This window comes from Manis javanica, chromosome 12, assembly GCF_040802235.1.
Source record: "Manis javanica isolate MJ-LG chromosome 12, MJ_LKY, whole genome shotgun sequence".
In the NCBI taxonomy this organism is placed as follows: Eukaryota; Metazoa; Chordata; class Mammalia; order Pholidota; family Manidae; genus Manis; species Manis javanica.
The window spans coordinates 67,331,714-67,351,731 of NC_133167.1; the positions used below are offsets into that span (position 1 = coordinate 67,331,714).

Below are 20,018 nucleotides of genomic sequence, written 5' to 3' on the forward strand. Positions count from 1 at the left end.
GGTACATGCAGTTATGGGCCTAGACTCAATTAATTTTTGACTCTACAAAAAATTAATGTATTAAAAACATAAACACCTCTACTTTGATGTTGTTTTATTTTAAAAGGTAAAACTTGTGCAACCTTTTAATGCATGAACATTTAAGAGTTATTAGGTAAGTTAATCATACAAAGTTGTTTGCATCAGTAATTAGAGAGGTGATCAAATTTCATCAGGACAAAATATGGAATTGAACTCACAACATGGATCTTCAATGATTCATGTGTTTTATTCCACACAATAAAGTCTGCCAAGTTTTAAGATAAAATTCCTCCCAGGGTTATTCTCTTCTCAAGTCAAGTACTTCATTATCACCATCATCTTACATTAGAGGGTAGCTGGCCAAGGATGCAATTCCACAGTGGTTTTCCAATCCCTGGCCATCTTTACATAACCATTTATGCCCCAGCCTAGACGCCAGGTGAAAGAAGAGAGGGCCCTCCATTTATTACAAAGAATCGAATTTATCTTTATTATCACTAACAACTGATATTTAGCAGTGCACCAGAGACCAATACGATTCAGAATCACTCAGTTCCTGTGCATGGGTGAGTTGTAACCCTCCACTTAACTTCTATCCACCAAACCTTTCATAGAAAGGAAAGGAGACTCTTTGGGCCATATATGCTTCAGAATTATGAAACTCTTCAAATTTGGAAAGTGCAAAGGTACCCAAACCACATCAATACCCTAGCAAGCTTAGAATGGTAATTCAGTGTTATAACAATACATTACTATGTCTATATCTGCCCTCAGGGATATAAAGACTTCTGGGACTCCATAGTGTGCTTAAAGGCTTGGGGACTTGTATCTAACAGTGATTCAGAAAAGGTTTCCCTTTTCAATTTCAAATAGAAGAATTTTTGGTATTTTATACCTGTTATTGACAATCCAATATTTATTATTATTTGATTCTGCTCCTCCAGAGCCATGGCCAACCACCAGAATGCTGTAATCCAGGTCTGTGCAACTGCACCATGGATCATAATAAATGCCTGCAGAAGTAAAATTAAATGCTTGGGGGGAGGACCTCCATGTGACATGTGGCTATAACCCAACCTATTAACCACAGTAAGGAAGGCAACTCAAAATTCCATTAAAAGGCATGTATCCAGATATAACCTAAAAACAAGACTTAAAAAAATCTAGGCTCTCGATTTAGGCCTTCATGTAATGGTAGCAAAAATGGAATTAACCCAATCTCTTTTGTAAACAACTTTTTAATAGGCATCAAAAGCAACTCATGAAAGAGTCACTCTATTTCCAGCATATCAGCCTAGACTCAGCAGAGAACAAAATATTTTTGAGGCAAAGGTTTATTTCCAGTTTTAATTACAGTGGTAAAAATTCCTAGAATATTTTATAGTTCTAACAATTGGGGAAAAAGTAAACTTAGCTATACCAATCAACTTATGTAGCTATTTAAACGTAATTTTGAAGTGCTTCAAATCATGGGGATATGGGTCAAGCAATGTCAAATCAAAACATCAGTCACACATTTTACTTGTACAGAGTGAACAGCAATTTTAAATCCATACTCCTCAAATTTCACTCCTCAAAATTTACTCAATATATAATGACCCTTAACCAATGTCTCTGCCTAAATTTCTACATAAAAAAGGTTTAACTTCTAGTAGACCAATTAATTACTAAGCAAATATGAAATCAGCTTCTCACAAAGTAAGTCAAGTGATACACAAAGAGTGCATAATGTGACACCTAGAGTATAAGGTGTGGAGGAGGAGGAAGAAGAAGAACAAAGGGAGGAAAAAATACCTTTAGATTGTGTTTGAAATAGAGTAATCAGCAATTTAGATAGATTGTTAGATAGTAAGAAAGTTATCCTTGAAATTTTGGCAAATCTAAAGCCTACAATGGCAATAAGTGCCTATCAATAGTCACCTTAAATGTAAGTGGACTGAATACACGAATCAAAAGATATAGAGTTAGAGAATGGATAAAAAAAATAAGACCCATCTATATGCTACCTACAAGAGACTCACTTCAAACCCAAAAATATACACAGACTAAAAGTGAAGGGATGGAAAATGATATTTCATGCAAATAATAGAAAAAAACAGGAGTTCCAGTACTTCTATCAGACAAAAAAGATTTCAAAGCAAACACAGTAATAAGAGACAAAGAAGGACATTACATAATGATAAAGGGATCAGTCCAACAAAAGGATATAACCATTATAAATATCTATGGAGCCAACATAGGAGCACTTACATAAGTGAAACAAATACTAATAGAATTAAAGAGGGAAATAGAATGCAATGCATTCATTTTAGGAGACTTCAACACACCACTCATGCAAAGGACAGATCAACCAGACAGAAAATAAATAAGGAGACCGAGGCACTGAACAACATATTAGAACAGATCGACCTAACACACATCTACAGAGCACACCAAAAAGCAGCAGGATGTACATTCTTTTCAAGTGTACATGGAACATTTTTCCTGAATAGATCACATACTAGGCCATAAATAGAGCCTCAATAAATTCAAAAAGATTGAAATTGTGTTAACCAGCTTCTCAGACCAGAAAGGATTGAAACTAGAAAAAAATTATGCAAAAAAAAAAAGCTTAGAAATACCTACAGGCTTAGCATGATGCTCTAAATAATCAATGAATCAATGACTAAATTAAAACAGAGATCAAACAATATATGGAGACAAACAACAACAACAACTCAACACCCCAAAATTTGTGAAATGCAGTGAAGGCAGTTCTAAGGGGAAAGCATATAGCAATACAGGCTTGCCTTAAGAAAAAACAATCCCAAATTAATATTCTAAACACACAATTAATGAAACTATAAACAGAACAAATGAGGCCCAAAGTCAGTAGAAGGAGGGACATAATAAAGATCACAGCAGAAATAAATAAAATCAAGCAGGATAAAACAATAGAATCAATGAAAGCAGGAGCTGGTTCTTTGAGAAAATAAACAAAATAGATAACCCCATAGCCAGCCTTATCAAGAAAAAAAACAGAGTCTACACACATAAACAGAATCAGAAACAAAAAATGAGATATCACAATGGACATTCATGGAAATATAAAGAATTATTAAAGAATACTATGGAAAATTATATGCCAAAAAATTGGGCAACCTAGAATAAGTGGACAACTTTCTAGAAAATTACAACCTTCCAAGACTGACCCAGGAAGAAATAGAAAATATGAACAGACCAATTACCAGCAGTGAATTTGAATTGGTAGTAAAAAACTACCTAAGAACAAATCCCTGGACCAGATGGCTTCACTGTTGAATTTTATCAAACATTTAGTTAAGCCCTAATATCCATCCTTGTTAAAGTTTTCCAAAAAGTAGAAGAGGAAGGAATACTTCCAAACTCATTCTAGGGGGCCAGCATCACCCTAATACCAAAACCAGACAAAGACACCAGAAAATATGAAAATTACAGCCAATATCCCTGATGAACACACATGCAAAAACCATCAACAAAATATTAGCAAATCGAATTCAAAAATACATAAAAAAGATCATCCATCATGAGCAAGTGAGATTTATTCCAAGGATGCAAGGATGGTACCATATTTGTGAATCAATCAATATCATACACCACCACCACAACAAAAAGAACAAAAATCACATGATCATCTTAATAGATGCTGAAAAAGCATTTGACAAAATTCAACATCCATTCATGATTAAAAACTCTAAACAAGAGAGGTATAGAGGGTAAGTACCTCAACATAATAAAGGCCATATATGCCAAACCCACAGCCAACATCATACTTAACAGCAAAAGGCTGAAAGTTTTTCCTCTAAGATTGGGAACACAAGGATGCCCACTCTCCCCACTTTTATTCAACATAGTACTGGAGGTCCTAGCAATGGCAATCAGAAAACAAAGAAATAAAAGGCATCTAAATTGGCAAGGAAAAAGTTAAACTATCACAATTTACAGATAACATATTACACATAGAAAAACCTAAAGACTCCACCAAAAAATTATTAGAACTAATAACTGAATTCAGCAAAGTTGCAGGATACAAAATTAATGCATAGAAATCTTTTGCATTCCTATATACTAACAACAAATCAGCAGAAAGAGAAATCAGGAAAACAACTTCATTTATAATTGAATTGAAAATAATGAAATACCCAGGAATAAACCTAACCAAAGAAGTGAAAGACCTATACTGTGTAAACTACAAGACACTAATGAGAGAAATCAAAGAAGACACCAATAAAGGGGAATACATCCCATGCTCATAAATAGGAAGAATTAATATTGTCAAAATGGCCATCCTGCCTAAAGCAATCTACAGATTCAATGCAATCCCTATCAAAATACCAACAGCATTCTTCAACTATGTAGAATAAAAAGGTCTAAAATTCACATGAAACCACAAAAGACCCCGAATAGCCAAAGCAATCTTGAGAAGGAAAAATAAAGCAGGGGGGATTATGATCCCCAACTTCAAGCTCTATTACAAAGCTGCAGTAATCAAAACAATTTGGTACTGGCACAAGGCCAGACCCATAGATCAATGGAACAGAATAGAGAGCCCAGATATAAACCCATATATATATATATGGTCAATTAATATATGATGAAAGAGCCATGAATATACAATGGGGAAAAGACAACAGCTTCAACAACTGGTGTTGGCAAAACTGGACAGCTACATGCAAGAGAATTAAACTGGATTATTGTCTATCCCCATACACAAAAGTAATGGATCAAAGACCTGAATGTAAGTCATGAAACCATAAAACTCAAAGAAGAAAACATAGGCAAAAATGTCTGGAATGTAAACATGAGCAACTTTTTCCTGAGCACATCTCTGTGGGCAAGGGAAACAAAATAAAAATGAACAATTGAGACTACATCAAACTTAAAATCTTTTGTATAGCAAAAATACCATCAGCAGAAGAAAAAGGCCCCTACAGTATGGGAGAATATGTTCATAGATTATTTATCTGATGAGGGGTTAACATTCAAAATATAAAGAATTCACATGTTTCAACAACCAAAAACAAATAACCCAATTAAAAAATGAGTGGAGGATCTGAACAGACACCTCTCCAAAGAAGAAATTTGGAGGGCAAATAGGTGCATGAAAAGATGCTCCACATTGCTAATCGTCAAGGAAATGCAAGTTAAAACCACAATGAGATATCACCTCATACCAGTTAGAATGGTCAATATTGATAATACAAGAAACAACAAATGCTGGCCAGGATGTGGAGAAAGGGGAACCCTCCTACACTGCTGGTGGGAATGTAAATTGGGTCAATGACTGTAGAAAGCAATATGGAGGTTCCTCAACAAACTAAAAGTAGAAATACCATTTGACCTAGGAGTTCCACTCCTAGGAATTTACCTGAAGAAAACAAGTTCCCTGGTTTGAAAAGACATATGCACCCTATGGTAATCACTGTACTCTTTACAATAGCCAAGACATGGAAACAACCTAAGTGTTCCATGAATAGATGAGTGGATAAAGAAGATGTGGCACATATACACAATGGAATATTATTTGGACATAAAAAGAAAAGAAATTCTACCATTTGCAGCAGCATGGATGGAGCTAGAGGGTATTATGCTCAGTGAAATAAGCCAGACAGAGAAAGACAAATACCAAGTGATTTCCCTCATTTGTGAATTATAACAACAAAGCAAAACTGAAGGAACAAAACAGCAGCAGACTCACAGACTTCTAGAAGGGACTAGTGGTTACCAAAAGAAAAGTATTGGGGAGGGTGGATGGGGAGGGAGGGAGAATGGGATTACAGGACATTTTAATTAGCACTTACAATATAGGTAGGTCACAGGGAAGGCAGTACATCATGGAGAAGGCAAGTAATGACTCTATAGCTTCTTACTATGCTAATGACAGTGACTGCAATAGTGGGGAAGTGAGGACTTAATAATATGGATGAATGTTGAAACTACTGTGTTGTTTATTGTGAAACTATCATAAGATTATATAGTGATGATACTTTAATTAAAAAAAGAAAATGCTTACCTTCTTTATACAACTGGAATGTGTCCCAGCTGGCATCTATACCAACAGAAACAGGCCCCACTTTTGCCAGTGTGACCCAAGGACCTTCTTGTTTTCAGGGATATCATAGAAGCCAGTATCACTGGCAGGGTAATCCTCAGGTTTATATTTGCAGGGTTCTTCCTTTCAAGATGAAGGAGAAGAAATCTGATTATTAATACCCAACTCCCATGTAACACGAGGGTAAGATCGTTTGAAGCTTAATGATTTCCCTGTCAAATTTATAATGAAGCATCCTAGGAGGGGAAATGCCATTGTTTGCTTTGAAATGAAATTACCTGGTGTCTATTCAACAAGACACCTGTAGCCTACCTAGCCATGAGAAAATTTTCACTGTGGAGAAATTAGTTACATTATGTAGAAAATTATGTATATCTCCATAAAACATAGAAATAGTAATTGCTATATAGTAGCCATCTAAACAGAGAATGGTACAAGGCAAATACATTTTAATGGTAGCTCTGACAGCAGCTATAGAATCTTCAATCTAAAATATGAGTCTTAAATATGGTAGCTGTTTTCCCTGAAACCATTCAGCTTTGGTAACAGGATAAGGAGCTCCCCATTCCATGATATGGATAGGATTGCTCTGAGGCCAGACCTCTATTGTCAAGGATGTACTGGAAGGCATAATCCACCACCAGGTTCTGTTCACTCAGTGGAACAAGTTTGTGAGTTTTCGGGAACGTCCGTCCTTCCAGGGCACCAGTTGCACTAAAAGCCCAACAAGAACCACACAGACCCTGGAGACAAAATGGAAAAACTCTCAGTCTACAAAACAAATAGCAATCTTTCTCAACAACTTTTTTATCTGAAAACTCATCAAAAAAAGTAGTGAACTGCATAAAGTTGCACAGTACACCAAGGCAAGGATGCCAGTTACTTCTGGCCTTTCTCTTGGACAGAGGTCTGCTCAGTACTGTCCTACCTGGTTCTTCCCAGGAGTCAGGCAGCCTTCCTCCATCAGGTCCACAGATCGGGGGTCTCAGCAAGGGGAGGTTCGGGAACACTTTCCCTTCCTGTGCTTCTGCTTCTGAAGGCCATTCATTACCCTCTTGAATTCTTCTTTGGTCTTCAAACAAAAGGAAATAGGATGTGAGAAAAGCATGAGATTTTATGGTAAAGTACTGAGAAGAGGAAGCACCCAAAGTTCATCAATCCATGCCACACTCACCATGTCACCAAAAGCATTCATTGCCACTGTGAAGCTGTGGTTTCCTAGGTCGTATTCTTCATTGTGCTTGTCAATCATTTTCAGATTCTTCTCCCACACTGCTCGCCTCCTTACTTCTTCGTTCTGGGGGCAAACATATCAGCCATCATCTTTATTTCTGTTTAAAACCAACTCACCTGCACCACGTGGATTTGAGAAGATGAAGAGAAACTGTGGCCAGGATGGCCAAATACTTGTGAGAGGTGATCTCCAGCACCCACCCAATGGGATGTACCCCACATTGTGCTTAGCAATGGGTGATGTGATTATTGTCTTGGTGAGAGCCGCCTCAAGAAGCCTCTCTTCTATTAATTTCCAACAGCACTAGCTGCAAGTCCCTCTGACTGTTTCAGATGTTACCCACTTTGCCATATATTTTCCCGTGTGCTGCCTTCCACTGGGACCATTGTGCATCCAAGCCACCGCCAGCTGGTGGAGCTGTGGAGGCTATTCCCAGGCACAGGACAGGCAGGAGGAGTGAAGGATACATGTTTCAAAACCTAGAAAGGAAAAGCACTGAGTATAACCTCTAACCAGCTATCGTTATTCTGCAGAGATGTTAGAGCCACAAGCTGGAGTAAAAACACCTAAGGCATCCTCCCCAGTGTTTACACAGGGCTGGGGAGGCAGTCAGGATATGGGACATGCAGGGGGCATGCCACCCATGCCCTCCTTCCCACCTGCCTGCCCCTTCCAGACGCTGATACCCAGGTGCAGTGGGCAGCAGGCCCTGCAGCCCCGGGTGCGGGACTGTCTTGCCAATGGGTTTCAGCCCCGGGCAAGTTCGCTATGAATTCAGTGTGACCAAAGAAAACGACAGCAAAACGTTCTTGGGGTGAAAGGGTTATACCCAACTTTATTTCCAGGTGGGAGGTCAGTCACTAAAATCCCATTCACTCAGAGCGAGTCTGAATGCAGCAAGCCAGTCTCTGCCTCTGGGCCCCTCTGTCCACACAGCTGTCCCCTGGGCCCCCCTGTCCGCACAGACACCCTCTGCACCCCACCCCCACCCCGCACAGCCGTCCCCTGAGCCTCCGCCCTCGGTGCTGCTACCACTCTAGCCCCTGCTCTGCTCTCCCACAGCCCTGCAGCCCTGCCACCGTGTCGCGCCCAGAGCATTGGGCGGAGCTCTTTTTATAGAGTCAAATTGCCCACAGGTGTGCAGTGGGCTAGTCAACCAGGGCCAGGTGAGAATCCTGGCCACAGGAACTCTCATTTTATCCACAGGGACTCAGGCGGCGTAGTACGGTGTAGTCAGGCCCAGGAATGGCGCCTCCTGGGACCCTCATCTTCAACGTCCAAGGCCGGGTGTCATGGGGTCTCCTGGGTGGTCCCTGCCTCAGGCCTGGCCAGGGAACGCTCACCCCCGGCGGGCGCAGGTGCACAGGGACAACCAGCAGGTGCTGTTCAGGGTCCTAAAGGCTGGCGCACCCCACCCTGGACCGCTCCGCGATTAGCTGATCCGGCCTGTGGGCGTGGCCTCTGGGAGGTGGGTCCTGGGCGGGTGTGGGAATCCAGTCCCAGGCTGAATCCCACCCAGCTTGTTCTGGAGCGGGTGGCACCCGCGTCAGCGGACCCGGCGAGGGGCGCGAGGGTTGAGAAGGGCAGCCAGAGCCCTGGACAACGCTGCAGAGGGTGTCGCGCCTCCCTGGGGCCCGGATGCACCAATTACCAATCCGCATGCTGGGTCGCGGTTCACGTAGAGGCTTCGGTGAGGCACCCTGAGGGTTTTCTGCCTCACGCAGCATCTTTCAGGCCCTGAGTTTTTGGTGAAGGCCCCGCGGGGGCTGAGACCAGCGTGATCCGGTTTAGTGGTTCCCGGTCATCCTCAGCACAGGCGGCGGGGAGAGTGCACGGCCCCCAGCAGAGGTGCGCTCACTGTTTCAGGATGGGCTGCTGCGGGCTGTGGAGGCATTTCTGGGGAGGCCTCCCCAGAACTGGGGCCGTGACCAGGCCCAAATCCTGGGAAGGAAAGGAGCCGGCTGGGTGGTGTCGGGGAGGGCGCGGTATTCTGCGATGCCGCCTTCGTGTGTCCCCAGTCCAGGAGTCTTCATCCCACTCAAGCTTTTCTTCAACCCGCGGAAACTAGTTATTTATAGAAAAAAAATGGTTTAGAAAAGGAGAAGGGGAAACTAGAAACTGCTTTTCCCGCCAACTCTGTGTTATGGATAATTATATCTTCTTTTGGTTCCAAGAAGCTTTTCCTGTGCTTAGTTGCTTTAATGACTTTTACTTCAATGATTTTTGTCCTTAATTTATATTGAATATCAGAATTTAAATGACAGTTATGAAATGTTTTAAATGGAGAAAAATATATTCATATGTAAATCTATGTAATTAAGAATTTAAGGTGCATGAATCAAACTTTGTGCATGTTTGTTCTTTTTTGTTACATAAAATATATTTACTGTAGAAAACACCTTGTAGAAGAAAAAATCTGTATCTATGTGTGTTTCCCACATCACCTTTTTGTATGTATATCTTGAATTCTTTTTATAAAAATGGAGTCACAGTTCATGTGGACTTGTAAACTAATTCCCAATTAAGATTAAATTGGACGCCTTCTTGAAGCGCAATAAAATTCATGTATGTTTTTACTGCAATAATATGTACAAAACATAAACATGTCTATTTTAACCATTTTTATGTGTACAATTCTGGCATTCGTAAATTTTATTGTTATGCAAACATCACCATCATCAATGTCCACAACTTTTTCTATTTTCCCAAACTGAAACCCATTAAAAATAACTCTCTATTCCTCCCTCCCCGGGCCCCAGGAGCCACCATTCTACTCACTGTCACTGTGAATTTGACACACCTAAGTTCCCCATATAAGCGGAATCCTGTGATGTTTGCCCTTTGGTGCCTTGTTAGTTCACTGTACAACATCACATCTTCAAGGTCCCCCAATGCTGTGGCCTGTGTCACAATTCCTTCTTTAAAGGTGAATCATATTCCATTGTATGAACCATGTTTGGTTTCTCCAGTCTTCCCTGATGGTTATATGGGTTATTTCCACACTTGGCTCATTTGAATAATGCTGCTGTTGAACAAATGTTTGAGATCCTGTTTTCAGTTTCTTGGGCATATGTCCCTAAGTACAGTTTCTGGACAGGGTAATTCTAGGTTTACATTTCTCTAGGTTTCCCACAGTAACTGTACCATTTTACATTTCTATCAGCATTGCACAGGTTTTCAACATGACAGGTTTTGCAACATTTTTTAGGTCTGAGAGCTGTCTTTTCATTAAGTTAATAGTGTCCTTTCATGTACAAAGTTTTAATTTTGATAAAGTCCATTTATCTATTCTGTGTTTGTTGCTTGTTCTTTTGTTATCCCCCCCCCAAACAAAACAACTACTGCAAAATATAAGTCCAATATCATGAAGCTCTACCTTTGTGTTTTTATCTAAAGTTTTATCGTTTAAGCTGTTATGTTTCTGGACTTAGATCCATTTTGTGTTAATTTTTGTATATGATGCAGACAAGTGTTTCTTTAGAAACAATCAAGATGTCCCTTTCCCAACAGCTTTCTCAAGTTGGGCCTTTCTATTTTAAAGTCTAAGATCGTTAGAGTAGGCAGTTAGATAGACATGAGCAGGAGGGGAGAAAGGAGGACTGCAGACCACCCTGTCTCTTCCCAGTTTCTGCCCTGTGATCTCTTTGTCTCTCTTAGACCAGCCCCTATTGAAGTTCAGCACAAACTAATAAGCAAAAGATGGTCACAGGGACTTTTCTGATTTTAAAGCATCTGCGATTAAGGAAGACCTTATCACTACTGACCCTGAGGCCATGATAATATCACTATTATATCATGTACAGTATGGTTTTGGCCTACCATGGGTTTCTCTTAGATGCTATGGGGAAAATAGCAAACACAAAAATTATGCAAAGAAGCTGAAGAGATGGGAACAAGATGATCCGAAAGATAGTGTGAGAATGAGAAATTGGGAGGGAGGAAACCAAATACACCCTCATAAAGGACACCATGTAAAACCCAGGAGCAGCTACTCACCCCTGGGGAGAGCCCACTTTTTTGTGCAGGGAGCACACTTTCCTTTTGTTTTGCTAAATAAAAACCTCCTGAGGCTTTAAGTCCTTTTTATCTCTCAGAATTCTTTCCTTGGAGACAACAAGAACTGAGGAATTTCACACAATCCACTGCCTGGAAACCAAATGACTGCACTCATCCTGATTTTACAGAAAAAGGGTCCAAAACCTCAAAGATGCAAGTTAGTGATATTATGGCAAGCACCCCAGAGCAGTAGGTACAGGAGCTGCCCTTGTGGCCCTCTCCCTGCATTCCTCCTTCCCACCTGAGTCTATGATCCACAAACTCTCCTTTTGGGGCCAGGGGATCTCCTCTGCAAATCTGACCTGTGCCTTCACCCATCAGCCTGACTTCTCCTATGTGGGAGAACACATCAGGGCACTGGGTGTTGTTCACTAAAAAATATGCATTTAAAAGATGTAGTTGTTGCTTTCTTGGGTATGAATGTGTGTTGTCTATGAACTCTTTCTTTGCATGTGACTGCATCTGCTTGTGTTAGCAGTGATCCCAGAGAAAGATTGTATTCTTACTCAGAGGGTAAGAATGGAGAATGAAAGGGACTTGTTTTTCCTCAGGATTTAATTTTATTTTTAGACCCTCCCTTAGCATAAGTGCTCCCATTTTAAAATGTCTTCAGCCAATCGGGACCCGGATCCTACTCCAGCCAATCAAGACTTGGGCTCTCTCCTCACCAGTCAGCAAGAAGCCCGCCAACTCCCCAGCCAATCAGCAAGAGCCACGGCCATCACTCCACCAACTACCCCTAGACCCAGTCAATCATCCAAGACCCCACCCCTCACCTCAACAACCGCCCCTAAAGCCCCATAAAACCTCTGTGTTTTTGAAACTCGCTCTCTGGCCTCTCCCTGCTGTGTTGGAGCAGATAGAAGATTGAGCTCGAGCTAGCTCAAATAAAGGCTCTTTGCTTTTGCATCGGTGTTGGCTCCTTGTTGGTCTTCTGGGATTCATGACATTGGGCACAACAGAGAGGACACACAGGAGATGAGAAATAACAAACATAAACCACTGGAGCAGAAGTAGTAACTCAGGAATTTGTCCAAATTGTATATACAGAAGTTTTCATTGGTTTTCGTTTTGAGTTTTTTATAGGGAATCTGGGATGTTTGATTATGTGGTTCCATTTCCTTTTTGTAGTCTCAATTTTTTTTTGGTATCATTAATCTACAATTACATGAAGAACATTATGTTTACTAGGCTCCCCCCTTCACTAAGTCCCCCCCACATACCCCTTCACAGTCACTGTCCATCTGCATAGTAAGATGCTGTAAAATCACTACTTGTCTTCTCTGTGTTGCACAGCCCTCCACTTACCCCCCACGCACTATACATGCTAATCGTAATGCCCTCTTTCTTTTTTCCCGCCCTTATCCCCCTCCCTTCCCACCCATCCTCCCCAGTCCCTTTCCCTTTGGTAACTGTTAGTTCATTCTTGGTTTCTGTGATTCTGCTGCTGTTTTATTCCTTCAGTTTTCCTTTGTTCTAATCCTACACATATGAGTGAAATCATTTGGTACTTGTCTTTCTCCTCCTGGCTTACTTCACTGAACATAATACCTTCTAGCTCCATCCATGTTGTTGCAAATGGTAGGATCTGTTTTTTTCTTATGGCTGCATAATATTCCATTGTGTATATGTACCACCTCTTCTTTATCCATTCATCTACTGATGGACATTTAGGTTGCTTCCATTTCTTGGCTATTGTAAATAGTGCAGCGATAAACATAGGGGTGCATCTGTCTTTTTCAAACTGTAGTGCTGCATTCTTAGAGTAAATTCCTAGAAGTGGAATTCCTGGGTCAAATGTTATTTCTATTTTGAGCATTCTGAGGAACCTCCATAATGCTTTCCACAATGGTTGAACTAATTTACATTCCCACCAGGAGTGCAGGAGGGTTCCCCTTTCTCCACAACCTCACCAACATGTGTTGTTGTTTGTCTTTTGGATGGTGGCAATCCTTACAGGTGTGAGGTGATATCTCATTGTAGTTTTAATTTGCATTTCTCTGATGGTTAGCAATGTGGAGCATCTTTTCATGTGCCTGTTGGCCATCTGGATTTCTTCTTTAGAGAAGTGTCTGTTCAGCTCCTGTGCCCATTTTTTAATTGGATTATTTGCTTTTTGTTAGTTGAGGTGTGTGAGCTCTTTATATATTTTAGATACCAACCCTTTATCGGATCTGTCATTTATAAGCATATTCTCCCATACTGTAGGATACCTTTTTGTTCTATTGATGGTGTCCTTTGCAGTACACAAGTTTTTAGCTTGATATAGTCCCACTTGTTCATTTTTGCCTTTGTTTCCCTTGCCTGGGGAGATATGTTCATGAAGAAGTCACTCATGTTTATGTCCCTGAGATTTTTTCCTATGTTTTTTTCTAAGAGTTTTATGGTTTCATGACTTACATTCAGGTCTTTGATCCATTTCGAATTTACTTTTGTGTATGGGGATAGACAGTGATCCAGTTTCATTCTCTTATATGTAGCTGTCCAGTTTTGCCAGCACCACCTGTTGAAGAGACTGTCATTCCTCCATTGTATGTCCATGGCCCCTTTATTGTATATTAATTGGCCATATATGTTTGGGTTAATGTCTGGAGTCTCTATTCTATTCCACTGGTCTGTGGCTCTGTTCTTGTGCCAGTATCAAATTGTCTTGATTACTGTGGCCTTGTAGTAGAGCTTGAAGTGGGGGAGCGAGATCCCCCCCCACTTTATTCTTCCTTCTCAGGATTGCTTTGGCTATTTGGGGTCTTTGGTGGTTCCTTATGAATTTTTGAACTATTTGTTCCAGTTTATTGAAAAATGCTGTTGGTAATTTGATAGGGATTGCATCGAATATTGCTTTGGGCAGGATGGCCATTTTGATGATGTTAATTCTTCCCAGCCAGGAGCATGGGATGAGTTTCCATTTGTTAGTGACCTGTTTAATTTCACTTAAGAGTGGCTTGTAGTTTTCAGGGTATAGGTCTTTCACTTCCTTGGTTTGGTTTATTGCTCGGTATTTTATTCTTTTTGATGCAATTGTGAATGGAATTGTTTTTTTGATTACTCTTTCTATTAGTTCATTGTTAGCGTATAGGAAAGCTAGAGAGTTCTGTGTGTTAATTTCGTATCCTGCAACTTTGCTGAATTCCAATATTAGTTCTAGTAGTTTTGCAGTGGAGTCTTCAGGGTTTTTTATGTACAATATCATGTCATCTGAAAATAGTGGCAGTTTGACTTCTTCTTTACCAATCTGGATTCCTTGTATTTCTTTGTTTTGTCTGATTGCCGTGGCTAGGACCTCCAGTACTATGTTGAATAACAGTGGGGAGAGTGGGCATTCCTGTCTTATTCCCGATCTCAGAGGAAAAGCTTTCAGCCTCTCACTGTTCCGTCTGATGTTAGCTGTGGGTTTATCATATATGGCCTTTATTTTGTTGAGGTACTTGCCCTCTATGCCCATTTTATTGAGAGTTTTTATCATGAATGGATGTTGTATTTTGTCAAATTCTTTTACAGCATCTATGGAGATGATCATGTGGTGGTTTTTGTCCTTTTTATTTATGTGGTGGATGATGTTAATGGATTTTTGAATGTTGTACCATCCTTGCATCCCTGGGATGAATCCCACTTGGTCATGGTGTACGATCCTTTTGATGTATTTTTGAATTTGGTTTGCTAATATTATGTTGAGTATCTTTGCATCTACGTTCATCAGGGATATTGGTCTGTAGTTTTCTATTTTGGTGGGGTCTTTGCCTGGTTTTGGTATTAGGGTGATGTTGGCTTCATAGAATGAGTTTGGGAATATTCTCTCCTCTTCTATTTCTTGGAAAACTTTAAGGAGAATAGGTATTACATCCTCTTTGTATGTCTGATAAAATTCCAAGGTAAATCCATCTGGCCCGGGGGTTTTGTTCTTGGATAGTTTTTTGATTACTGATTCAACTTCATTGTTGTTAATTGGTCTGTTTAGATTTTCTGTTTCTTTCTGGGTCAGTCTTGGAAGGTTGTATTTTTCTAGGAAGTTGTCCATTTCTCCTAGGTTTTCCAGCTTGTTAGCATATAGGTTTTCATAGTATTCTCTAATAATTCTTTGTATTTCTGTGGGGTCCATCATGATTTTTCCTTTCTCATTTCTGATTCTGTTGATGTGTGTTGACTCTCTTTTTCTCTTAATAAGTCTGGCTAGAGGCTTATTTTGTTTCTTCTCTCAAAGAACCAGCTCTTGGTTTCATTGATTTTTTTCTGTTGTTTTATTGTTCTCAATTTTATTTATTTCTTCCTCATCTTTATTATGTCCCTCCATCTGCTGACCTTAGGCCTCATTTGTTCTTCTTTTTCCAATTTCCACAATTGTGACATTAGACTATTCATTTGGGATTGTTCTTCCTTCTTTAAATATGCCTGGATTGCTATATACTTTCCTCTTAAGACTGCTTTTGCTGCATCCCACAGAAGTTGGGGTTTTGTGTGGTTCTCATTTGTTTCCATATATTGCTGGATCTCCATTTTAATTTGGTCATTGATCCACTGATCATTTAGGAGCATGTTGTTAAGCCTCCATGTGTTTGTCAGCCTGTTTGCTTTCTTTGTACAATTTATTTCTAGTTTTATACCTTTGTGGTCTCAAAAGTTCATTGGTAGGATTTCAATCTTTTGGGATTTACTTAGGCTCATTTTGTGGCCTAGTATGTGGTCTATTCTGGAGAATGTTCCATGTGCACTTGAGAACAATGTGTATCCTGTTGCTTTGGATGTAGAGTTCTATAGATGTCTGTTAGGTCCATCTGTTCTAGTGTGTTGTTCAGTGCCTCTGTGTTCTTACTTATTTTCCATCTGGTGGATCTGTCCTTTGGAGTGAGTGGTGTGTTAAAGTCTCCCAAAATGAATGCATTACATTCTATTTCCTCCTTTAATTCTGTTAGTATTTGTTTCACATATGTTGGTGCTCCTGTATTGGGTGCATATATGTTTATAATGGTTATATCCTCTTGTTGGACTGAGCCCTTTATCATTATGTAATGTCCTTCTTTATCTCTTGTTACTTTCTTTATTTGAAGTCTATTTTGTCTGATACTAGTATTTCAACACCTGCTTTTTTCTCCTTGTTGTTTGCATGAAATATCTTTTTCCATCCCTTGACTTTTAATCTGTGCATGTCTTTGGGTTTGGGGTGAGTCTCTTGTAAGCAGCACATAGATGGGTCTTGCTTTTTTATCCATTCTATTACTCTGTCTTTTGATTGGTGCATTCAGTCCATTTACATTTAGGGTGATTATTGGAAGATATGTACTTATTGTCATTGCCAGCTTTAGATTTTTGGTTACCAAAGGTTCAAGGTTAGCTTGTTTACTACCTTACTGTCTAACTTAACTTGCTTATTGAGCTATTATAAACACAGTCTGATGATTATTTCTCTCCCTTCTTATTCCTCCTCCTCCATTCTTCATATATTGGGTGTTTTGTTCTGTGCTCTTTTTAGGAGTGCTCCCATCTAGAGCAGTTCCTCTAAGATACCCTGTAGAGGTGGTTTGTGGGAGGCAAATTCCCTCAACTTTTGCTTGTCTGGGAATTGTTTAATCCCTTCTTCATATTTAAATGATAATAGTGCTGGATACAGTATCCTTGGTTCAAGGCCCTTCTGTTTCATTGCATTAAATATATCATGCAATTCTCTTCTGGCCTGTAAGGTTTCTGTTGAGAAGTCAGATAGCCTGATAGGTTTTCCTTTATAGGTAACCTTTTTTCTCTCTCTGGCTGCCTTTAATACTCTGTCCTTTTCCTTGATCTTTTACATTTTAATTATTATGTGTCTTGGTGTTGTCCTCTTTGGGTCCCATCTCTCAGGAATTCTGTGTGCCTCCATAATCTGAGCAACTATTTCCTCCCCCAGTTTGGGGAAGTTCTCAGTAATTATTTCTTCAAAGACTCTTTCTATCCCTTTTCTCTCTCTTCTTCTTCTGGCACCCCTATAATGCGGATATGGTGTCAAATTTTTTAAAAGAATGATTTCTGTATGTCTTCAGAACAGGTGAATGAATGAAACTCATTCCTGTAATGCCTGATGTTGGCATTTATGCGTTGTCTTTGGAGCTAGGCTTACGTTCTGCATCTTAATTATCATAGGGAAGGTGCAGAGTGCTTGTCTCTGAGAAATGTTCAAGAAAGGAACCACCCTGCAGGTATGAGGAATACACCATCATAGGCAGGGAGGTGTGGAGGCCCAGCCTCATGCAGGCAGCACACCTTCCCTTGCCCATGTGTCTAAGTCCTTTCAGCCAGACGCCAGGAGAGCCTGGACTGAAATGGGGAGCATGGCCTGGGGAGAGCTGGTGCCTTATCTCAAGATGGTCTCTGTCCACATTATATTTTTCCCAGTTCCTTTCTCACCCAGAGTCCAGTTTCCCAAGTATGTGATGGTGGCTGGGGAGGGACAAAGGCAAAGTCCCCACAGATCAGCTTCCTTTCCTAACCCCTGCTGGCCTCACCTACGTATTATGCTTCACTTTATGGAGGAACCTGGCAGCAACCTTGATTTTGTATACTCCACTGCCATATGGAACCTCATCTGTAAAATGGGTCATGCATTAGCACTCAGCCCCTAGGGAAGTGGTTCTCAAAGGGTGGCATCTCAGTGCTTGAGAACTTGTTAGAAAAGCAATTATTCTGGAACTTCATCCCAGATTCATTGAATCAGAAAAGTGGGCAATGGAGGTCACCTGTTATTTTCACAAGCCCTGCAGGTGTTTCTGATGCCATCAAGGTTGAGAATCATGGTCATAGGATGTTGTGGAGAGTGAATAAATGAGCATGTATGGCATGCTCAGGGCAGCGCCTGGCATGTGTTATTTAGCTTTTATAATCAACATCATTACCACCACCATCAGCATCTCAGGAATCTTTTCTAATAATTCTTCAATTTCCAGGCATGTCAAGTATTCACTGACTGAGATACTTTCCTCAGAATCACTTCCCTGGCACATATATATGCAAGCTGACTGTCTTAACAACTCAAAGGTCTCTCTGACCTGACCACCTACCATTATGATACAGGGACAGATTTTTCCTCTTCCCCATTTCTTTTTTTATAGACAACATTGATTTTATTGAAATATACTTAATTGTTTGTTTTTTTCTATATTCACTATGTTATGAAACCATTACCATTATCTAATTCCAAAACACCAAAAAGAAACCTCATAGTGATTAGTCCCATTTAGTCCTTATCCCCATGTAGTACTTTCTGTCATCATGAATTTGTCTGTTCTGTACATGTCATATAAATAGAATCATAAAATATGTGACCTTTTGCACCTGACTTCTTTCATTTTGTATGATGTAGTCAGGGTTAACTTATAGTAGAGCATGTATCAGAACTTCATTCCTCTTTATGGCTGAGGACTATTTCATGTGACTACAACTTTTAAAAAATTCCTTAATCAATTGAGAGACATTTCTTGCTTTCAGTTTTTTTTGACAATTATGAATTAGCTTGCTATTGAACATTTTTAACACAAGTATTTTGAATTAATGTATATTTTCATTTCTCTTGGGTAGTAATTGGTATGTATAAGTTTTTGAGGAAATACACTTTTCCATAGTAACTACATCATTTGACTTCCCCACCAGCAACATTGAAGGTTCTAATTTCTCCACATCCTCACTAATACATCTTAGTGTCCATTTTAAGTGGTGTATGTGCTAGTAGGTTGAGGTGACATCTCATTGTGGTTTTGATTTGCTTTTCCCTAAGGAATGGTGAGGTTGATGTGCTTGTTAGGTATGTGTATATATTCTTCAGAGATATGTCAATTCAAATGATGTGACCACTTTTATTGTCCTCTTATTGTTGAGTTGTATGAGTTCTTTATATGTTTTGGGTATTACATTTATGACAAGAGTACAAGCATAACAAAATCATTTCGTATAATGCTGTTGCATTTACCCATTGAGCTACCAGAAGACCCAGGCATTGCATACAACAGGCGCAAAACTATCCAGGCATTTGCTGCCTCAGAATAGATTGTTTATTTTGACCAACTGGTGAAAAGGAAGAAAACTGGGACTTGGTTGAACTTTCATTTCTGTTTCATCTTTCTGGTTTTCCTTTTGAATTGGAGATTCATGAAAATTATTTATGCTTTTTCTTCTTTCTGCTTATTATTTCAATTGAGAGGGAAGAAAGCTATTGAAATCATCATGGTTTTTGCTAGAAATAGTGAATTTTAATAACCAAAACTACAGAATATCTCAAAGTTTTTGTTTTAAGTCTTTCCATGGAATTGCCATGTCTGCATTAAAACACTTAGTGGAAAAATCACAAACCAATAGAAACAAAAATTTTCTTAAGCCCTTGACCTCATAGTTTGGTGACCCAGCTGCACTGGCTTGGACATGTAGACACTCCAACCTCATCTTTGGTAGACATTAACTTTGGGCAAATAGCTTACCCACTCCAAGGCTTGGCTTCACTCACTAAAAATGCAGATAATGATAATGACTTCATAAGGTTGTGTTACAAATTAAGTGAGGTAACACCATTTGTGATAGAACCAGACATCTCCAGAATTTCTCCCTTGTAAAAGGACCTTCCTTTGAGCAAGGACGTTCTATCCACAGGTGAGCTCACAAGGCAGTGATGACTGTTGCCATTGA

General features: G+C 39.8%; 1 pseudogene; it reads right to left on the reverse strand.

The window, feature by feature from the left end:
* Positions 1-361: 361 nt before the first annotated feature.
* On the reverse strand, positions 362-7,794 carry LOC108398059 (procathepsin L-like; annotated as a pseudogene).
* Between the last annotated feature and the right edge of the window lie 12,224 nt (positions 7,795-20,018).